The sequence below is a fragment of the Rhinoraja longicauda genome, chromosome 4, assembly GCF_053455715.1.
Source record: "Rhinoraja longicauda isolate Sanriku21f chromosome 4, sRhiLon1.1, whole genome shotgun sequence".
In the NCBI taxonomy this organism is placed as follows: Eukaryota; Metazoa; Chordata; class Chondrichthyes; order Rajiformes; family Arhynchobatidae; genus Rhinoraja; species Rhinoraja longicauda.
This window is the reverse complement of record NC_135956.1, coordinates 36,329,647-36,349,609: the sequence shown is the minus strand read 5'-3', so window position 1 is coordinate 36,349,609 and position 19,963 is coordinate 36,329,647. Positions and strand designations below refer to the sequence as shown.

At 41.1% G+C, this 19,963-nt stretch overlaps 1 protein-coding gene across 3 annotated transcripts in view; it reads left to right on the top strand.

Annotated features, from left to right (window-relative positions):
* Positions 1-19,963, top strand: part of LOC144592694 (protein tyrosine phosphatase type IVA 3-like) — a 179,278-nt gene that overhangs the window by 89,918 nt on the left and 69,397 nt on the right. The window contains exon 1 of one of the 3 annotated variants that reach the window (XM_078397549.1): positions 2,343-2,400. The exons of 1 other annotated variant lie outside the window; for it this stretch is intronic. The gene's annotated coding sequence lies outside the window, so the exon portion shown is untranslated. Of the gene's footprint in view, positions 1-2,342; positions 2,401-8,276; positions 8,400-19,963 lie in introns of those variants that run through there. One more of the 3 variants, XM_078397547.1, reaches the window with a different exon arrangement.

The window sequence follows — 19,963 nt, the reverse complement described above, 5'->3', positions numbered from 1 at the left end:
GAGGAACAAATGCTAGCCTTTCCATTAGTATCTACATACTTGATGTGGATTAAAGCAAAAATGGTAGTCTTTTGTTACATCACAAATATGTTTATTCATTTTTAAAAGTATGAAGTAAGAATTCACAGGTACATTGATTACCTGTGTGCCCGGAAATAAAATGCAATTTGTGAAAAGTAGAAGCAGAGTACTTTTTAATATTTTCCTTACAACATGACTCCCTCATCTGCAACCTACAAATCTACTAACATCCACCTTCTCTACGCACTCCCTTGATGCCCACGTCAGTTTGATTGTGGGACTTGGAATGGTATCGCAGTCCTCCCTCAAAAAAAAGTGAGGAATCCAGGGATTTGGCCAAGGCCCGATATGCAAGGTTTGATTTGCAGAATTCACATGGGACCGCATGTCGTGTACGGTAGACTTTGAAAAGCAGCCAAAGCAGACAAATTCAGAGAAATACTGCAGCTGGGGCAAAGTTAATGACAGAGATAATGCATCTTGAAACTTTCCAGCTTGTGCCACTCCTTTAGTCCCTGACTTCAGTACAAATTAAATCCCAAGGGATTAGTAACAAATATTTCATAATAAAACATTATAAATCCCTTGGGCCGTCACATGCAGCATAAGGCCTGGAATGGTCATCCTATTATAGTGAACTCAAGAAGGATCATTATGCGTTAAAATGTCTGCAGCAACTTTTCTTTCGTTGAAACATTATATATCCATGGTCTGAACAATTTGATATCTAATTTTTGTTTTGTTTAAGTATTTCCTGCAGTTATTATCAATGTTTGGCAGAATTCAGCATTTAGAAATTAGTCAATCATTAAGTTGGTAAGAATAATGCTTGGCGTTTAATGAGTTCTTAACAATGTCCACTGCAGAAGGAATTGAAAGATAAAAAGCATGACATTCTGGAAATACAGATCAGCCACTATTTTTTGATTGAGAAACAGATTTAACATCTCAACCAAATTGGAACACTATCAGACTGAAGAAGGGTCCCAACCCGAAATGTCACCAAATCATGTTCTCTAGAGATGCTGCCTGACTTGCTCAGTTACTCCAGCACTTTGTGTCCTTTTTTTGGAAAACAAGTATCTAAGCTGCAAAGAAAGAGAGAATAAAAAGGACATGAAGAATGTGTGATAGGATGGAAATCTAAACATCAATTGTGATGGTTTCTGAGACAAAATAACAAAAATTTGTAGGTTGCAGATGAGGGAGATGAGTGAGAGGCAAAAGAAAAAAAGCAGCTGAAAATATGAAATCCTCACTGCAGCAGTGAAAATATCTAGCATGCAGTTCCAGCATTTCTATTTTAGATTTCTCTTTCAACTGACAGTGCCTAATCTATTGACTGGTTCCAGCATTTTCTGTTTTTATTTTAGACTAGACGGGTGTGCACCCTTTGGGTGCAAATCACTGCTGCGGGCGGTCCTGCGGGTGCAGCTGAGGGAGGTGGTGGGAATAAGAGGGGTTGAGGAAGGATGGAGTGGGTGAGTCAGTGAGTGGGGGGGAGGGGGAGCGGGGATTGGGGGGGGAGGGGGGAAGTGAGGGAGGAGAGGGTGCTGGACCAATGCAGGAGAGGTTTGGGCCCAACGGGTCCGGGGAGTGATCTCTGGGGCCATGGGTGGGCGAGGGGGGACAGGGAACGGGAGAGGGAGCCACTCACCTCTGCCCTGTGTGGCCAGTGCTGCGGGCAAAGCGAGTCGTGGACCCGAAACGTCTCCTGCAGCTGTCGGCAGCGAACGGCGGCGATGGCCATCTTGCCACCGTGCTGCACCTTGGGAGGAAGGTCAGGCGTGGGGCATGCCGGGACGGGCGCCAGTCCTCCCGCTGGTCCTCCCGCTGGTCCTCCCGCTGGTCCTCCCGTGGGGGGGTGGGGTGAGCATTTATTAAAGTTTATTAGGTAAATTGTTTTTAAAAAGTAACAAAAGTCGATTTATTCAGACCATAGGGGAATGGTGAGTAGGGGGAGGGGCCTAAAATTGTCACGCTATCGTGTACCATTTTTTTTCCAGATGAAAACCGCACAAAGAAACATATGGGCAAACAAACGGGGGAACAAAAATACAGGAAATGCGGAACAAACAAGATGAGAGTTTTAGTAATATACTAGACCAAGTGGCCCAAATCTCTCCTGCATTGGTGCAGCACCCTCTCCTCCCCCACACCCCTCTCCCCCCTCCTCCCTCTCCCCCCTCCTCCCTCTCCCCCCTCCTCCCTCTCCCTCCCCTCCCCCCACTCCATCCCCCTCAAACCCCCTTATCCTCCCTCCCTCTGCCTCCCTCCCCCCTCCCTAGGAGATAAATTTAAACTTTGAAATGTGAATAACTTTAAAAATATGACACCGATTTCAATGAAACTTCTTCCATCAGCACCAAAGGGACGACGGTGAGTAAGATGGGCCTAAAATTGTCGTGCTATTGTGTACCGTTTTGGCTGTAGTCCAGGAACAAACAAACAAACAAACGAAAGTTTTAGTATGTAGATAGATATATATAGATTTACGGCATTTGCAGTTTTAGAACATAGAACAGTAAAGCACAGGAACAATGTCAGCCAACAATATCTGTGCCTAACCCGATACTAAGACCAACTCTTATCTGCCTGCACATGATTGATATCCCTCCATTGCCTGCATATCCTCGTATTTTGCTAAAAGCTTCTTAAATGCCACTATCATATTTGCCTCCTCTATCACCACCACCACTGACAGCACAATCCAGGCACTCACCATGCTCTGTGTTTAAAAAAATGGCCCGCACTTCTGTAAACATTGTCCCTTTCACCTTAATGCAATGCCATCTAGTTTTTTGATATTTCCATCCAGGGTAAAAAGGTTCTGAATGTCTACCCTATCTATGCCTCTCATAATTTTATATACTTCTATTGGGTCTCCTCAGTCCCAGCAATTTTAGTGCCATCTGCAAACTTTCTAACCAACCCATCCATGCTTGTGTCCCAAGACATTTATATTTTTCTCCCTTTCTCAAACTAGGACATGGCCAGTCTGACTAACACGTTATAGATTCTGAAGATAGACACAAAATGCTGGAGCATCTCTGGAGAAACTGAATTATATCAACTATATTTGTATTTGCTACATTACTCTTTCAAAGTTCAAGCCACTTTTGATTTTTGTCTCATTGTCATCTATATATTACTACCCTGGGTTCCTCTTCCCCAATCAAATCCCCTGAAAAACCAACAGTGAAAACAAGTAGTTTCAAACCCAAGATGAAGTATCTGTTACAAATAAGTTTAGATTTGCAAAATTTACACAGACATGTAACTTCCTAATTTGTTACCCAATGCAAAGATAGGCTTAATTACTAGAATATTGAAATATTACTAGAATCTTGAAATATGGAAAGGTTTAATACAGGATTATCTATTTCATTTCTAACACTACTGTTCCTGGTTTGAATGATCCCAAATGGTATTTGGTGACAGTATATAGCAGAAGTATTGTGGCTTCAAATCCTACCCCAGTGACACGAACAAAATAATAAGATGAGACTCCTCTGCAGTTCTGAGATTGATCGATGAGTTGAAGATACTGATTTTCAAATCATATTTTAAACTGAAATCTTGTCTGCTGTCCAAGGTGGCTGTGAAAGAAAACATATTTTTCCAAAGAACAGGGGAGTTATCGCTGGTCTACCAGCTAATATTTATCTCTCCATCTAAATCAATGTGACAAATTAAATGGTCATTATAACTTCTATTTATGGAAGCATGCAGCTTGTGAACCAGCTGCTGGGTTTTCCACATTGCAAATGTGGCTATAATGTTCTTTGGGAAATCCTGAGGTTTTGAAAGGCTGTGATTAACATTGAGATATTGTTCAGAAGGCATGAAAGCCATTAAACTCTTGGGAAAGTCACAGTGGCATTTCACAGACTATTGCGGAATTTTTGGCATATCCAGAATAGTCCTTTCAAAAAGCTTTGTCTTTGACTTTAATGTATCTCAATCTGTAAAAGGTTACAGTAGGGCTTTATACCACAAACCCTACTGATATCGATTCAGTTATGAACTGAGTTTAATACTATTTCAATGGACATTGCAGGTTTCCATATCACTAGTTTTAATGTTCTCATTACACTGAAGGGTATTGTTTTTTAAAAAGGTTGCAAGGCAACAACAAATGCTTGAAATATGAAATATGAAAACCAGCCAGCGCCTGCAGATAGAAAAACAAAGTTAATGTTTCAGGCCAACGACCCTTCGTCAGAATTGGAAAAGTGAGAAAACAAATATTGCAGAGAGGGGAAAGGATGGCAAAAACCGCAGAAATGTCTGAGAAAGAGGCCATGATTGACCAGATGAGCCAATATTTATGGACCCTTCTAGTTAATAAATGAATGAAGGCAGTTTGAGAACCCCAATATGCCAGTCCCTTCATGGAATACATGGATCCTCTTTTCAGTTCACGCTCCTTCTCTCAACCCTTTTACCAGTACAGGTTGACCACCGATTTTCTGGCAACTGATGGTCCAGCACCTTCTTTAATCCAGACAAAATTACAAGAGCACACTTGAAATCTCCCCTGGAATACACCCGAAAATGTGGCACCTAGACCGGGTGAGGTGCTCAACCTCGACCTCATCAGGACTTCCATGGTTGGTCGGTGGATCGAATTTGTCTCCTGTGGCCGGGCTCTGGAACTCTGACCTGTTCCCATTATCGACTCCTGCGGCTGCCTTTACGAGTCAGTATCTTGGGCTCCCTCCCTCCAGGCTATGACCTCTATTGATCTGGCAAAACGGATAATCCAGCAAGGCTCTGGAACCAAGGGTGCCGGAAAATCGGTGGTAGACCGTACAAGAATGACACTATTGTACAGAACTTAACAGTGTCATTACCTTTGCTGCTAATTTCCACTGTCCTCACTTTCATTGAGTCCATATCAGATTCTTAATTTCCCTTCCTTAACTTCTATTGCTCTCGCAGGCAAAACGTGGCAAATGTCAATATCAATGAGAATAATCAATCTCTATCTCGATTACATCTCCTCTCAACCTGTTTTCATTCATTCATTCATTTTCTCTATATTACCCGTTCTGGTGATAAGATAGGACAGAGCCAGAATAGGATTAAAAATTAAAGTGGCAGGCACCGATTTCCCTTTCCACTAGTTAAGCACTAAACAGACTATTCAGATAATCCAGCGATTCACTTGCACTTCTTCCACTCTAGTGTACGGCATTCAGAGTTCACAGTATGGTCTTATCTATGTTGGAGAAACCAAACGTAAATTAGGTGCCTGCTTTGCAAAACACCTGCATTCAGTCCACACGATGTCCCTGAGCTTCCTGCTATCAACAATTTTAATTGTGACATCGGGACTTGATGCTGAATTCTATAACTTCATGTAACTTGTCTTCTTAGTCTAAATCAATCAACCATCTGTGATATGAACCATTAGTTCATCTTGTTTTTTACAATCCCCTTGTTTTACTTTATTTTTTTCTCTGGAAGTGGAGGACATGTCCAGACAAATCCACCTGCCCTGTATTTTGCAACTCTCACATTCTTTTGTTTATGTTCTTACTCTCTAATTGCTCCCATTCATGTATTGACCAGCTAACCTCTTTGCTGCTTAACCCCATGGTCACTCTGGTTCCACCTTATCAGAGAACTCCTCCTCTCCCAAACTCCTGTAGCCTTTGTCTCCTTTTCAGTTCTGACAAAGGTCTCAGACATGAAATGCCAGCTATTTATTTTCCCACAGATGAACTTTGACCTGCTGAATATTTCCAGCAGAGTATCAGCTCAAAGAACAGCACCTCATCTTCCATCTGAGCATATTCTAGCTTTAGGAGCTCATTTTGGATTTTAACGATTTCAGGAAAGCTTTTTTACTTGGATCAGAACAGGCCGAACCCTACTGCAAAGTAATCCAGCTGTGGTATTAAATCAGCTAATTTTCTTTTCCGGATTTAGCATTTGCCTTTCTCACTGCCCAGTATGAAGTGCTTGGGCTATTTTCTTAAGTAAAAAGCACATTATAAAAGCAAACTGTAATGGCATCATAAAATCTTAATTTTTTGGCAACCATTCTTTTGACCAGTACTATTTAGAAAGCCAAGCTTAGCAGGAGCATGGGAATAGTTCTTCTCCAAGTCACACACTATCCTGACTTGACAAGTTGTATTTTTGCTATCTTCTTGTTTCAATCCTACTCAACACCCCAAACTAGTCCCTTAATAGATTACTAGCAGTTCAAGAGGTAGCTCAATAGTGCCACTCAAGAGCAATTATTTCATATTTCTCATGACAGAAAGCCATTTGATTAAAAAAATATATATTTATTTCCCTTCAAACCATCTCATGTATGAGATGTATCCATTTACATCCCCGATTCTATTTTTACCCACCAAGATCAATCGATTAACCCATATTTCTTTGGGTGGTTGGAGGAAGGTAAAGCAGTTGAGGGTATGCCACATAGTCACAGTAATGTCACTAATGTATAAACTTCACTTGGATAGCACCACAGGTCAGAATCAAAACCAAATAACACAAGCTGTAAGACAGCTCTATCTACGCAGTCACCTTCGGGAAATAGTTAGTTAGTTTGTGTAGTTTATTGTCATATATTCTGAGGTACAATGAAAATTTTGTTGCATGCTAATCAGACAGTGGAAAGACAATACACAATTACAATCGAGCCATCCACAGTGTACAGATACATGATAAAGGGAATAACATGAATAATGTTTAGTGCAAGATTAAAGCCCAGTAAAGTCCGATCAAAGATAGTCCAAAGGTCTCCAATGAGGTAGATAGTAGCTCAGGACTGCTCTCTAGTTGTTGGAAGGATGGTTCAGTTGCCTGATAACATCTGGGAAGAAACTGTCCCTGATAAAAGTTGGGTTTGCCAATCATACCCAAATTACCCAAATTGTTACCTGGATAAAAAAAAGTCACAATTCTCCACAAATACAGTATCTAGATCATAATCATAGCTCATTTTACATCAGGATTATATACTACACAGCAAGAGGTGACATTGAAGGTGTCTGGAAATATTGGATACAAGTGTAGTACAAAACCAATCTAACACACATAATTGGATCAGTGACATCCTTTCAACATCAGATAAAATGTATTGAAAATATCACAACTAAATCGTAGTTTTGTTGTTAAGTTTATGAAAATGACCACCCTTTTAAATAGCAGTTACAAAACTAAGATACAAATACTTTATTATAGTTAGCAATTTATGACTAAGAAGTATTTTAGGATATACAAAATGAAAATGGCACTGAAGAAATCCTTGCAATGTATGTGACTTGTGTGTAAAATGTACTTGCAATTAACACATCATATATTTCCACCAATTAACTTGCAATTTACCTTCAATGTAGTATGATGTACAAAAAAACGAATTCATTGGCTGAATAAATTGTACATATTTTCCATATTACACCGATTCTTCACATAACTATCCAGTTTCAGTTTGTTTTTGTTAGTTAAAGAAACCAACATATAAAAACTGACCAGTTCAGTGACCATCCATCATATGCTAAATAAACTTGAAGCCTTCTTTTTTAAGAAAACATGCTTTTATTGGACAGACTTGTATTAAACTTCACAAAAGAACACAAAGTACTGGAGTAACTCAGCAGACCAGGCAACATTTCTGGAGAATGTGGAGAAGTGATGTTTCAGGTAGAGACATAAATTCATTGATTGCGTGTGTGTGGGGGGATGGAGGGGGGGAGAAGAGACCTGAAAAAGGAGAGAGGCAGACAGTGTGACAGCTAATAGGTAGACACATGTGAGAGGAGTTTGTGACAGGCGGATGGTTAGAACAAAGGCCAGAGATAAGAACAGAAAGTGTGTGACAGTTATGTAGTATTAAACTTGTTGTTAAACAAACATTTGAAAAACAATTAAAACATTTTTCATAATCATGTTGAACCACATTCCCCAGTAAGAACGAAAAGCTTTACTAACTTCAAACAAGCGTGAACAACCAGACCTTTCAAGTCCAATCCACCCATTGACACCAAGGCACGCGGGCGATCAACGAGGCGGAAATGACGCAGCCCGCTGCCATAAAGAAATAGAAAAAAGAACCCCCAATAAACGGAAAGATTTAAAGATTTCAAATCACCAAACTGAAGCAAATGCAAGATTTTTCATTCAAATTTGGAAGGAAAGCCTTTTTGAAAGGGGGCTAATTTTGCACCTCAGTGTTGACCTATGACCCGACGCTGACGTCCCTTAGCGACGGGCACTGGAACACATGGTAACTCCGGTTTGTGAGAGGAGGCAGACGCTGAGAGCCAGGAGCTGCCATCAGTTTATCAACAGCATCAATTAGTAGTACTATCAACACTAATACCGCTCGGGTTTAAATGAACAGGCGTCGCGCAGTGAGTAATACTATCTCCATTACTCTGCGAGGGAAAGTTACGTTCACTGCAAAAATATATATATACCCGAGTGTAATCAGACTTTAGGTTTTTGCAGCGCCTGGCTTTGTTGCAATTTATTTCACGATCACTCTGGGGTTTTTTTGTGTGTTTTATTTATTTTTTCTTTTTGTTGAGTGTGAACCTTCTTCACAATAGTCCGAGAGGCTAGTGGGCGGCCTATGGATCCCAGCTTGGCTGCTCCATTCCTTTGTGTGTGGCTCTCATGCTTTTAAATCCAACGGGGGTGGGGAGGCTTTTTCTCTGTTTCTCTCTATACAAAGACGAATCGCACACAATGGAAGTGTCCGGCTTGTATTTCTTTTTTTTTAAATTGTTGATAACTTTAACAAATTAAGTTTATGTATCTTTTCCCAGCCCATTTTCCCATACAAATTTTACGTTGGACTCTGGAGGGAGACACAAAGATTGCGCAAAGACACGAAGAGTTTCGTGCTCTTCCAACATTACACTAGTTGTAAGGCTGTATCTTTCTAATCTAAATCATCAATTTGGATTAGAGGATTTATGTAAAACAGATTTTTCATCTACTGTTTCATTCCTGCACGTTTGTGTCTGAATGATCTCTGACCTTTATTTCAATGTCTTTTTTGTTTTGTGTCTGGTTTTGTGACCATTCGAAGCTGTAGGGGCCTAATCGCTCACTCCTCGGAAAGTTAGCTGAAGCATGCATAGTTTGGGTTTCAGGTTGGGAAATCTGCCAGTCCCTTTACAATATATTGATTTTGTATCATGGCTACAACTCCAGTACGTGGACAAAATATTTGTATTCATTTCATGTATCTTTGTTGCCCTCATTAGAGGGGAAGAGTTGTCTTCCATTTGCAGCATTTTCTTCATTTGTACTTGATAACGTGATATGAATAAACAACAGGTCACCGGTAAATGTGTAGGGCTTCAATCTCTGACTTATATTTATTTAGAGTGATTTGGATTTTAGGTCTGTTGCTTGGATTTAGAATCTTGGTTTTTATTTTACATAATTCTACCTTAAAACTTTTCAGACTATTCCATTAAATGAGAATTTGCAACCTTGCATATTTAAAAATGTGTGGATTTTGTATTATTTTTAATAAGTGTATCTTGTGCTTTATAGTAAGCATAGTTCATTCTGACAACTTTGGAAGCAAAGGATTTGAAGGTCTCTGATATGTATATCGCAGACTTTACAGATATGAAAAACTCATTGGTTTGTAGTTTAAAATATATATTTTAGATGGGTCAGTAGATCACTGTAGTGGCTTGTTAGTGACTGCCTTGTTGGAGTGAAATTGGCAGGGACCCTGGGAGAAGGTCAGTTGTTCACCTTCTAAGCTGGAAAAGTGAGTGCCAATTTTTGTTTTTACTTTGGAGGGAAGAGAAGTACTTATAGTTGTGTGCAGTATTAAATAATAATAATAATAATAATAATAAGCATTTATTTTATATAGCGCCTTATCGGGTGCTCAAAGCGCTTTACAAAAACAATCAACATAAAAACAAACAGACAAACTATCCTAACGGAAAAGCGGCGAATAAACAACGCCAGCGTCCTCTCACGTCAGGGTCCGGCAGTAGACAACAAAAAGCACAGGACACACAGATACAATTTTTACACAAACAGCCATCACAGTGATTGCTCCAGGCATACCCACACTGTGATGGAAGGCAAAGAAAAGTCTTATCTCCTCCTCATTCTTCTCCCGTGGTGCCACGAGGTGATCGAGGCTCCCAACTTTTTGAAGCCCCCACCGGGCGATGGAAAGTCCCAGGGCTGAGCCGAGCAGGCCGATGAAAGTCCTGAGCCCCCACTGGGCGATGGAAAGTCCCAGGGCCGAGTAAAGTAGCCTTTATTTCATTTACTGTAGTGCAGTTTTCTGTTTCTATATTTGACTTTCCAACTATGATGCTTGAGCCTGTGTATGCACATGCATGCATACTTGCTGATGAATACCTGTGAGCATGCGTATCTATGTGGGGATGTTAATATCCATATGTCAGCAGGTCTTTACTTGTCCTGGACACCCTAACCACTGGACCAAGACCTCAATCTGTCATTCCTCCTGGTAGCCAATGTGCAATGGACATCTCGGAAATGAGCATAGGCAACTTCCCTCAGAATGAAGTTGGGGATTTGAAATACAAGGACTCCTGTGGCCCTCTCACAGATCTGAACATCACTGCACTGTCACAGAAGTCTGACTCTGACATTGATATTGCTGCCCTGACTGAAAAATGGATAAACTGAAAATGAAAGTCTTTATGGGGTATTTATAACAAATTACTAACTGATTCTTTGTGTTCAGTGAATGTCTTATGACCTTCCAGCTTGCACAACCAGCATGCTCCAGTGAACAGGACATGTACCCCAACCCTGGAAGCTACAGATGTCTCCAAGGTGGGCTTTCATTCTAGTCATGAGACGCAATGCTGACTGCCTCCCAGGGAGAGGGACAAACTGATCCTCTGGGCAGCTTGGTTCCAGAGGCAGAAAGGATCACTCAAACTATTAGCAAAAAGGAAGTAGAGAAGACAATTTAAATGCTTTGAGCAAGATCTTGTTATAATTAACACTGTTTCATCAGAATGATAAACACAAGAGTGCATGGCAACACTTCCTTTCCAGGAATTTTAGATTGTATCATCTGAGCAAAAAACTATAAGGTTGTCTGTGTCATCCACTCCAAAACGTGTACTGCTACTTGCTGGTTTGACTGCAGTCTAATTTGCCCTGTCGCCTCCATTAGGCTGACCCTCAAAACAACATTGGCAATGAAACGTTGCCACAGGAAAATCAATATTAAGGGATCTGGACCCATTAAGTATTTCCTAAAAGTCTACTTAACCATATGACATCCCGTCTGTGATATTCCAGTCCCTGACCCTCGATCACTCACAATGGAGAAGGAGCATTTTGGGCAACTTAGAGAATCTAGAATAGACACAATGCTGGAGTAACTCAGCTAGACAGGTAGCATCTCTGGAGAGAAGGAATGGGTGACGTTTCAGGTTGAGACTCTTCTTAAGAATCTAGAATCTGTCTTGTAGAAACACCAACTGTCCATTCTCTGGCAGAGCCTGTGAGTGCTTGATCGTGTCAACTATTTAAAAACTGGACTGAAAGGGAATTGTTTGATCCCGAGGATGGCATTTAATGACCAAGTCTCTTATGATGCTGAGATAATTCCTTGATTCTTTTGGTTTATTAGGGATGTTGAAGAGATGTTGGTTTTGCAGGCTGAGCCAGCATTTAGTTGCCCATTCCTTACTAATTTGAAGGTAGTGGTCAGCTGCCTTGAACTGCTATTGTCCTTGAAGCGTGCGTATGCCCACCATTCTGTTAGGAGAGTCCCTGGATTTCATGTCTGACACTAAAGGAATGGTAATATATTTCCGAGTCAGGATGATGTGTGGCTTCGAAGGGAATATCTAGATGGTGGTGTTTCTATGCTTTTGCTGCCCTTCAGCTGATGGTAGTTATGGGTTTGGAATGTGCTGTTGAAGGAGCCTTGGTGATTTGCTGCAGTGCATCATGTAAATGGTACAAACTGCTGCTACTGTCATTGACAGTGGATGGAATGCATATCATGCCTTCTACTGTAACTTGTTTGGTGTTGAAACCAGGAACTGCAGATGTTGGTATACAAAAGAAAGTACTGGAGTAACTTTGCAGGTCAGGCAGCTCAGTCTGAAGAATGGTCCCAACCTTAAATGCCACCTATTCATGTTCTCCAGAAATGCTGCTGGACCACCCCAGCACTCTATTTCCTGTTTGGTACCAAGTTTCTTAAGATGTTGAAGTTGCACTCATTGAGGTATTTTGACACTCCTGGTTGAAGTCACAGTTAGTGAATAGACACCTCCATATTCCCATATTCTCACTCAGACCATACCAAAGTCTTGTGAAAGAGCAACTTAATCTTCAATTGGAAATGCAGCATGTTGAACATGTCTTTCACCTGTTGCACACTAACACTTATCTATACATCCAGTTGATGTTCCAACTGCATTTCTGGTCAGATGCCAGAAACCTGAAATAAATGGCCATATCTGCCTGCTCTGCATTTCTTGACTACAATATTTTTAATCTATATTCTTACTAACTGCTCGCTTTCACCCACTGACCAGATAACTTTGTTTCATCTTATCCCCAGTGGTTTCCTCAGGGTTTTAATTCTGTCAGAGATGGTCTCCACTCATTGCAGCTTAATAAGCTGTTCTTGTCTGCACCCCATTTCACAGCATCTTTGTTCCCAGCAAACCTGTTGATAGTTCCCTCAAAACTTTCATTTAAATTATTAACTTTACACATTATTGGGAACTTTTATGAACAACATATCTTTTTGGTAATTACAAATCAATATTAACTGTCAACTTGGAAGTCTACTTTCTCTTGGAAAGTTGTTGGTCAAAATTAAGTATGAGTTTGGACAGGTTGGGCCGAAAGGCTGGTTTCTGTGTATTCTATTCCTAAGGAACTCCCTCGAACCAAATATTAAATGAATATGTTTAATCTCTTGGTTCTGACTGGTATTTAAAATTTGTATGTTGTTCTCTGATCAATGGAACAATGTTGGTTGATGAAATTTAAGTAACAGGTCATGCTAATGAAGTTTTTTGTAAGAATCCTCAAGCAGCAGTGGTGGGTGATGGTCTGATCTGTTTGGAAATCCAGGGTTCAATCAAAATCCACTGACAATTAAATCAATTGCATTTGCATTGAAATTCCTCATGCATCAATTACATTGGGAGTGACTGAGCAATGGCCATTGTAGTCGGCAGAATTAAACTCTGTATCCAGTGAGTTAACCTGAATTTGGTCGAAGCAAACTTTTTCATATGTGCCCACTTCCAGCATGGCTTGCTTGCGATTTTCTGGAATGAGAGCAAAAATAACATTAGGTTAGATTGATGTGTTCTTCAAGGAAGGCGAGCTCTACTTTCAGATGAGATTTGTTTTGATGCAGTCCACTTCACAGGATCCAATTTATTGAAAGGCACTTACAATTTAAAAAAAATAAATAAATCATGTTGAATTTTCGTATAATTATTTCTCCCAGTAAAGTTAGAGAATTTGTTCTTGTCCCTTGCACTGCTACACGCGTTCCTGCTGCCAACCATTTTCTTGGTCATTTTTAAGATTAGGTTTAATGGTGTTATGCTGAGCTATAAGTGTGCCTTCAGCAAGATATTATAGCCCAAACCATTTTCTTCATGTGATGTCCACACTTCGATCCTCCAGCAACATTTTTGTATGGTTTTGAATTTGCTAGATATTTTTGTTCTTTATAAATTGGTGACTTGCAGAAGGCACAGACTAGTGATTTCCACCTTCTCCATCAGATCGTCACAGAGACACCACGACATGTGCGCCTCAAGTCACGGCGCCCCTTTGCCATGCAAGCCCACGAGCTGCTCTGTACAACACCGGTTGACACTTCCAAGGCCACCTGGGTCAAGACGAGATGGAGAGACCAGTGAAAGGCAGCGGAACCATCTAGGCTACATTGGTGAACCCATGGACGTCCCTGGCCAGGACCTGCCCTGAAAGCAGTGGATAACCCTCAATCGCTTGAGGACAGGCGTCGGGCGCTATGGAGTAGCGATGATGAGGTGGGGTCTCGTGGACAGTGCCTTCTGCGAGTGTGGGGACCCAACACAGACAGTGGAGCACATAGTCACCAGTTGCTCCAAATACCGGCCACCGAGGTCTGATTGACCTGGACGATGACATGTTGATCTGGCTCGCCTCAACGGAGCTGCAGGTCTAAAAGACATACAACAGAAGAAGAAGGTGACCTGCACATCATTTAGTCCATTTAAATGGTGATTTGCACATCCTTTAGTCCATTTAACTTGCATTCAACTTTTTTTGACCCGTCAAAAAATAACAATTATACTGAAACATGATTGAGCTTGTACTGGCAAATGATCCATTTCAAGGAAGCCCATCAGAAGCTGGTTTATGGCAATGTTGCAGGTTGGAAATATTGTCACCTAACTTCCTTTTGAGGCTTGCTTTAAAAAAAAAAATTAATGCGTGAGAATTTCTATCTTTTTACTAAAGGTAGAGACTCAGAATACTACTGGTAGGCACAAAATGCTGGAGTAACTCAGTGGGTCAGGCAGTATCTCTGGAGAGAAGGAATGGGTGATGTTTCGGGTCGAGACCCTTCAGACTGATGTCAGGGGAAGGGGTGGGACAAAGATAGAATGTAGTCGGAGACAGTAAGACTAGTGAGGAAACTGAGAAAGGGGATGGAGAAAGAAAGCAAGGGCTCTCTGAAGTTAGAGAAGTCAATGTTCATACCACTGGGGTGTGAACTACCCAAGAAAAATATGAGGTGCTGTTCCTCCAATTTGTATTGGACCTCACTCTGACAATGGAGGAGGCCCAGGACAGAAAGGTCAGATTAAGAATGCTATTAATTGTTCACAGAAGTCTGGACAAGACAATCTGGTTATGACACTGGCCCTATCCCCGAACTCTATCTCCATTACATTGACGACTGCATCGGTGCTACCTCCTGCACAAATGCAGAACTCATGGACTTCATCAACATCACCACCAATTTCCATACTGCACTCAAATTTACTTGGACTATCTCTGACACCTCCCTCCCCTTTCTTGATCCCACAGTCTCCATCACAGGAAATAGACAATCGACATATGTCTATTACAGACCCACTTTTTTGCCTATCGTTCATTCATTGTGCTTTATCTCTACATCATCGCCTATATCTCTCGTTTCCCTTATCTCTAACCAGTCTGAAGAAGGGTCTCGACCCGAAACATCACCCATTCTTTCTCTCCAGAGATGTTGGTAGTCCTGCTGATTTACTCCATCTTTTTGTGTCTATCTCTAGTTATGACTGCTGTGTGCATTATATCTTACTGCAGACAAAATCCATGCAATGGATGTGGGTGACAATGTGAAGAAAGCCTTGAGTCTTGAGAAACATACATTTATAAAGTTTCAAAATGGATTAATGAATTAGTTACAGGACGAGGACACAGTTTGTAGAAAAGCTTTCAGAAGTCAAGAATGATTCAAAGTATTTGTAAACATAGAAACATAGAAAATAGGTGCAGGAGGAGGCCATATGGCCCTTCAAACCAGCACCGCCATTCATTTTGATCATGGCTGATCATTCACAATCAGTGACCCGTGCCTGCCTTCTCCCCATATCCCTTGATTCCACCAGCCCATAGAGCCCTATCTAACTCTCTTAAATTCATCCAGTGAATTGGCCTCCACTGCCTTCTGTGGCAGAGAATTCCACAAATTCACAACTCTGGGTGAAAAAGTTTTTTTTCATTGCAGTTTTAAATGGCCTCCCCTTTATTCTTAGACTGTGGCCCTTGGTTCTGGACACCCCCAACATTGGGATTTTTTTTCCTGCATCTACCTGGTCCAGTCCTTTTTATAATTTTATACAAATCTTTTGTTTGTTTGTTTGTTTTTATGTCTTGTTTGCTCTGTAAAGCGTCTTTGAGTATCCTGAAAAGCGCTATATAAAATAAATGTATTATTATTATTATTATACGTTTCTATAAGATCCCCTCTTATCCTTCTAAATTCCAATGAATTCAAGCCCAATCTCCTCGTATGACAGTCCCGCCATCCTGGGGATTAACCTCATGAACCTTTGCTGCACTGCCTCGATAGCAAGGATGTCCTTCCTCAAATTAGGAGTCCAAATCTGCACACAATACTCCAGATGTGGTCTCACCAGGGGCCTGACCAACTGCAGAAAGTCCTCTTTACTCCTATACTCAAATCCTCTCGTAATGAAGGCCAACATGCCATTAGCTTTCTTCACTGCCTGTTTACTTTCAGTGACTGGTGTACAAGGACAAACAGATCTCGTTGCACTTCCCTTTTTCATAATCTAACACCTTTGAGATAATAAATCTGCCTCCTTTTATTGCTGCCAATGTGGATAACCTCACAGTTATCGACATTACACTGCATCTGCCCACTCACTCAATCTGTTCAAGTCACCCTGCAACTTCCTAGCATCCTCTTTGCAGTTCACACCAAAGATACTAGAGGAGCAAGATAGATCACTCGACCCTAAAAACCATAGTATGTCATGGTGCCATTTTAGTAGGCAGAAACATTTAAAAAGAAAAAATTAAGAAATCTGTGAATTGATAGATGAGATATATTCTGCATTTTCATGGTATCATCACACACTGTTCCCCCAAAACATTGATTACACTGCGAGAGGCAAAGCGAACGGCGGGTTTTGCCTACTAAAATGGTGAACGTTACACTCCTTTGCGTACTACACGTCAGTATAGGCGATTTCAACGGAGTGGTCCATCTTGTTCCTCTAATACCTTTGGTTCACACTGCCACCCAGCTTTGTGTCATCTGCAAATTTGCTAGTGTTACTTTTAATTCCATCATCCAAATCATTAATATATATCGTAAATAGTTGCGGCCCCAGCACCGAACCTTGCGCCATTCCATTCGCCACTGCCTGCCATTCTGACAGGGATCTGTTTATTCCTACTCTTTGTTTCCTGTCTGCCAACCAATTCTCTATCCATGTCAATACCCTACCCCCAATACCATGTGCTCCAATTTTGCTCACTAATCTCCTTTGTGGGACCTTATCAAAGACTTTCTGAAAGTCCAGATACACTACATCCACTGGCTCTCCTTCATCCATTTTATTTGTCACATCCTCAAAAAATTCCAGAAGATTAGTCAAGCAGGATTTCCCCCTTCATAAATTCATGCTGAGTTGGACCAATCCTTTTACCGCTATCCAAATGCGCCATTATTACCTTTTTAATAATTGAATCCAGCATCTTCCCCACCTCCAATATCAAGCTAACTGGTCTATAATTCCCAATTTTCTCTCTCGCTCCTTTCTTGAAAAGTGGGATAACATTAGCTACCCTCCAATCCACACGAACTGATCCTGAATCTATTGAACATTGGAAAATGATCACCAATGCGTCCATGATTTCAAGTGCCGCCTCCTTGAGTACCCTGGGATGCAGACCATCAGGTCCTGGGGATTTATCAGCCTTCAGTCCCATCAGTCTACCCAATACTATTTCTCGCCTAATGCAAATTTCTGTCAGTTCCTCTGTCTCTCTAGATCCTCTGTCCTCTAGTACATCTGGGAGATTGTTTGTGTCTTCCTTAGTGAAGACATAACCAACTCTTCTGCCATTTCTTGTTCCCCTTAATAATTTCACCTGTGTCTGCCTTCAAGGGACCCACATTTGTCTTTACTAATCTTTTTCTCTTAACATACCTAAAGAGGCTTTTACTATCCTTCTTTATATTCTTGGCCAGCTTACCCTCGTACTTCATCTTTTCAACCTGTATTGCCCTTTTTGTTACCTTCTGTTGGCCTTTGAAATTTCCCAATCCTCTGGCTTCATGCTACTCTTTGCTATGTTATACATTTCTTTTAGTTTTATCCATCCCTAACTTCCCTTGTCAGCCACGGTTGCCTCTTGCTCCCCTTAGAATCTTTCTTCCTCTTTGGAATGAAATGATCCTGCATCTTCTGGATTTTGCTCAGAAATTCCTGCCATTGCTGTTCCACCGTCATTCCTGCTAGGAACCTTTTCCAGTAGACCTTGGCCAGCTCCTCTCCCGTGCCTTCATAGTCCCCTTTGTTCGACTGACATCTTCTCTCTCTCAAATTGCGGATTAAAACATCATATTATGGTCACTCCCTCCTAGCGGTTCCGTTACCTTGAGTTCCCTTATTAAATCTGGTTCATTGGACAACACTAAATCCGGAATTGCCATCTCTCTGGTTGGCTCTAGTACAAGCTGCTCTAAGAATCCATCTCGGAGGCACTCTACAAACTCCCTTTCTTGGGGTCCAGAACCAACTTGATTTTCCCAGCCTACCTACATATTGAAATCTCCCATAACCACAGTGGCATTACCTTTGCGACGTGCCAATTTTAACATCTGCTGCAACTTGCAGCCTGTATCCAGGCTATTGTTTGGGGGCCTGTAGATAACTCCCATTAGTGTCTTCTTACCTTTACAATTAGTGTCTTCTTACCTTTACAATTCCTCAATTCTATCCACAGCTAACAGCTAATGGCTATTTTTTATGAAAATGAGCCCTCACCAGGAATATAGTTTTTATCTTCACTTCTGAGATATGAGCATCGATGTCGGTGCCAACATTTATTGTCCACCCCCAATGGCTGTTGAATTGAGGTTTGGCAATGTGAGAAGTTGAGTTGCTTGACATAAGTTTTCCTGAATAGGTTGAGGAACTAGGAGTTGCAAAACATAGGTACTACATCAAGCCCACAGAAGAAAGGTATCATAATAGCATAAATGCTTTTGATATTAATGCTGTGACAATATACATAAACACCATGTGAATGATTTATAATGTCTACAGCATATGCTGCAGCAACTCATCAATTTTGCCTCCACTGCACCTTCTAGACTGCCTAGAAGGGCAAGGATAGTGGATGCATAAGAGCTGCATAACCTGCAACTTCTCGTGTTGCATTCTGTACTAAGAAATATACAACTGTTCATTTATCATTGGGTTAAAATCCTTGTGTTCCCTCCTCAATAGTGAGTGCTATCATTGTCTACATGAATTTTAGCGAGGCCAATGTCTGCAGCCACATCCTAACAATCCTACTCTCATCTCTTCTAAAATGTTGGCAGACACTATTTCCCACCCCAAAGCCATTCTGACTCTCTCTAATCAGTCTTTGCCTTTCCAATTACAGGTCTCTTAGAATTCCTTCTAATAACTTTCCTACCAATGATGTTTGGAACAGTGTTGCATTTTCCCCAACTTAAACTGTGGCAGGACTAGCACGGTTGATGGTAGGATCCTGTAGAACAGGATGGTAGGGTCCTGTAGGTCAAGAAAAGAATCGCAAGGATGTTAGGATGAGTGCAGAGCTTGACTTAAAAGGAGAGGCTGGATAGACATGGACTTTTCCCCTGGAGCATTGGATGCCGAGAGGATAAACCTTCAGAGATGTGCAAAATCATGAGAGGTGTGTAGATAAGATGGTTGTTTGCAGTCTTTTCCCTACAACAGTGGAGTCTAAAACAAGAGGGTATAGATTTGTGAGAGGAGGAAAAACTTAAAAGGGACCCGAGCGGCAGCTTTCCGCAGAGGATGGTAAATATGTGGAACAAGCTGTCAGTGGAAGCTTTAGAGATGGGTATAATTACAACGTTTAAGTTATTTAGATAGACGTACATGCCTAGGAAAGGTTGAGAGAAATATAGGCCAAACAGTAGGGCCCTGGTGAGTGAACCAAGAAGTACATCGTTCCCTGAAAGTTCTATCCATGTACTGTATAAATGTCTTTTCAATTATATTATTGTACCTGCCTTAGCTAATTTCTCTGGCAGCTCATTCCATTTATCCACCACCATCTATGTGAAAAAATAGCCCCTCAAGTTCCTGTTAAATCTTTGCCCTATCACCTTAATCCTATGCCATCTAGTACTTGATTTCCTTACTCTTTGAAAGTCTGTACAAGATCACCCTTC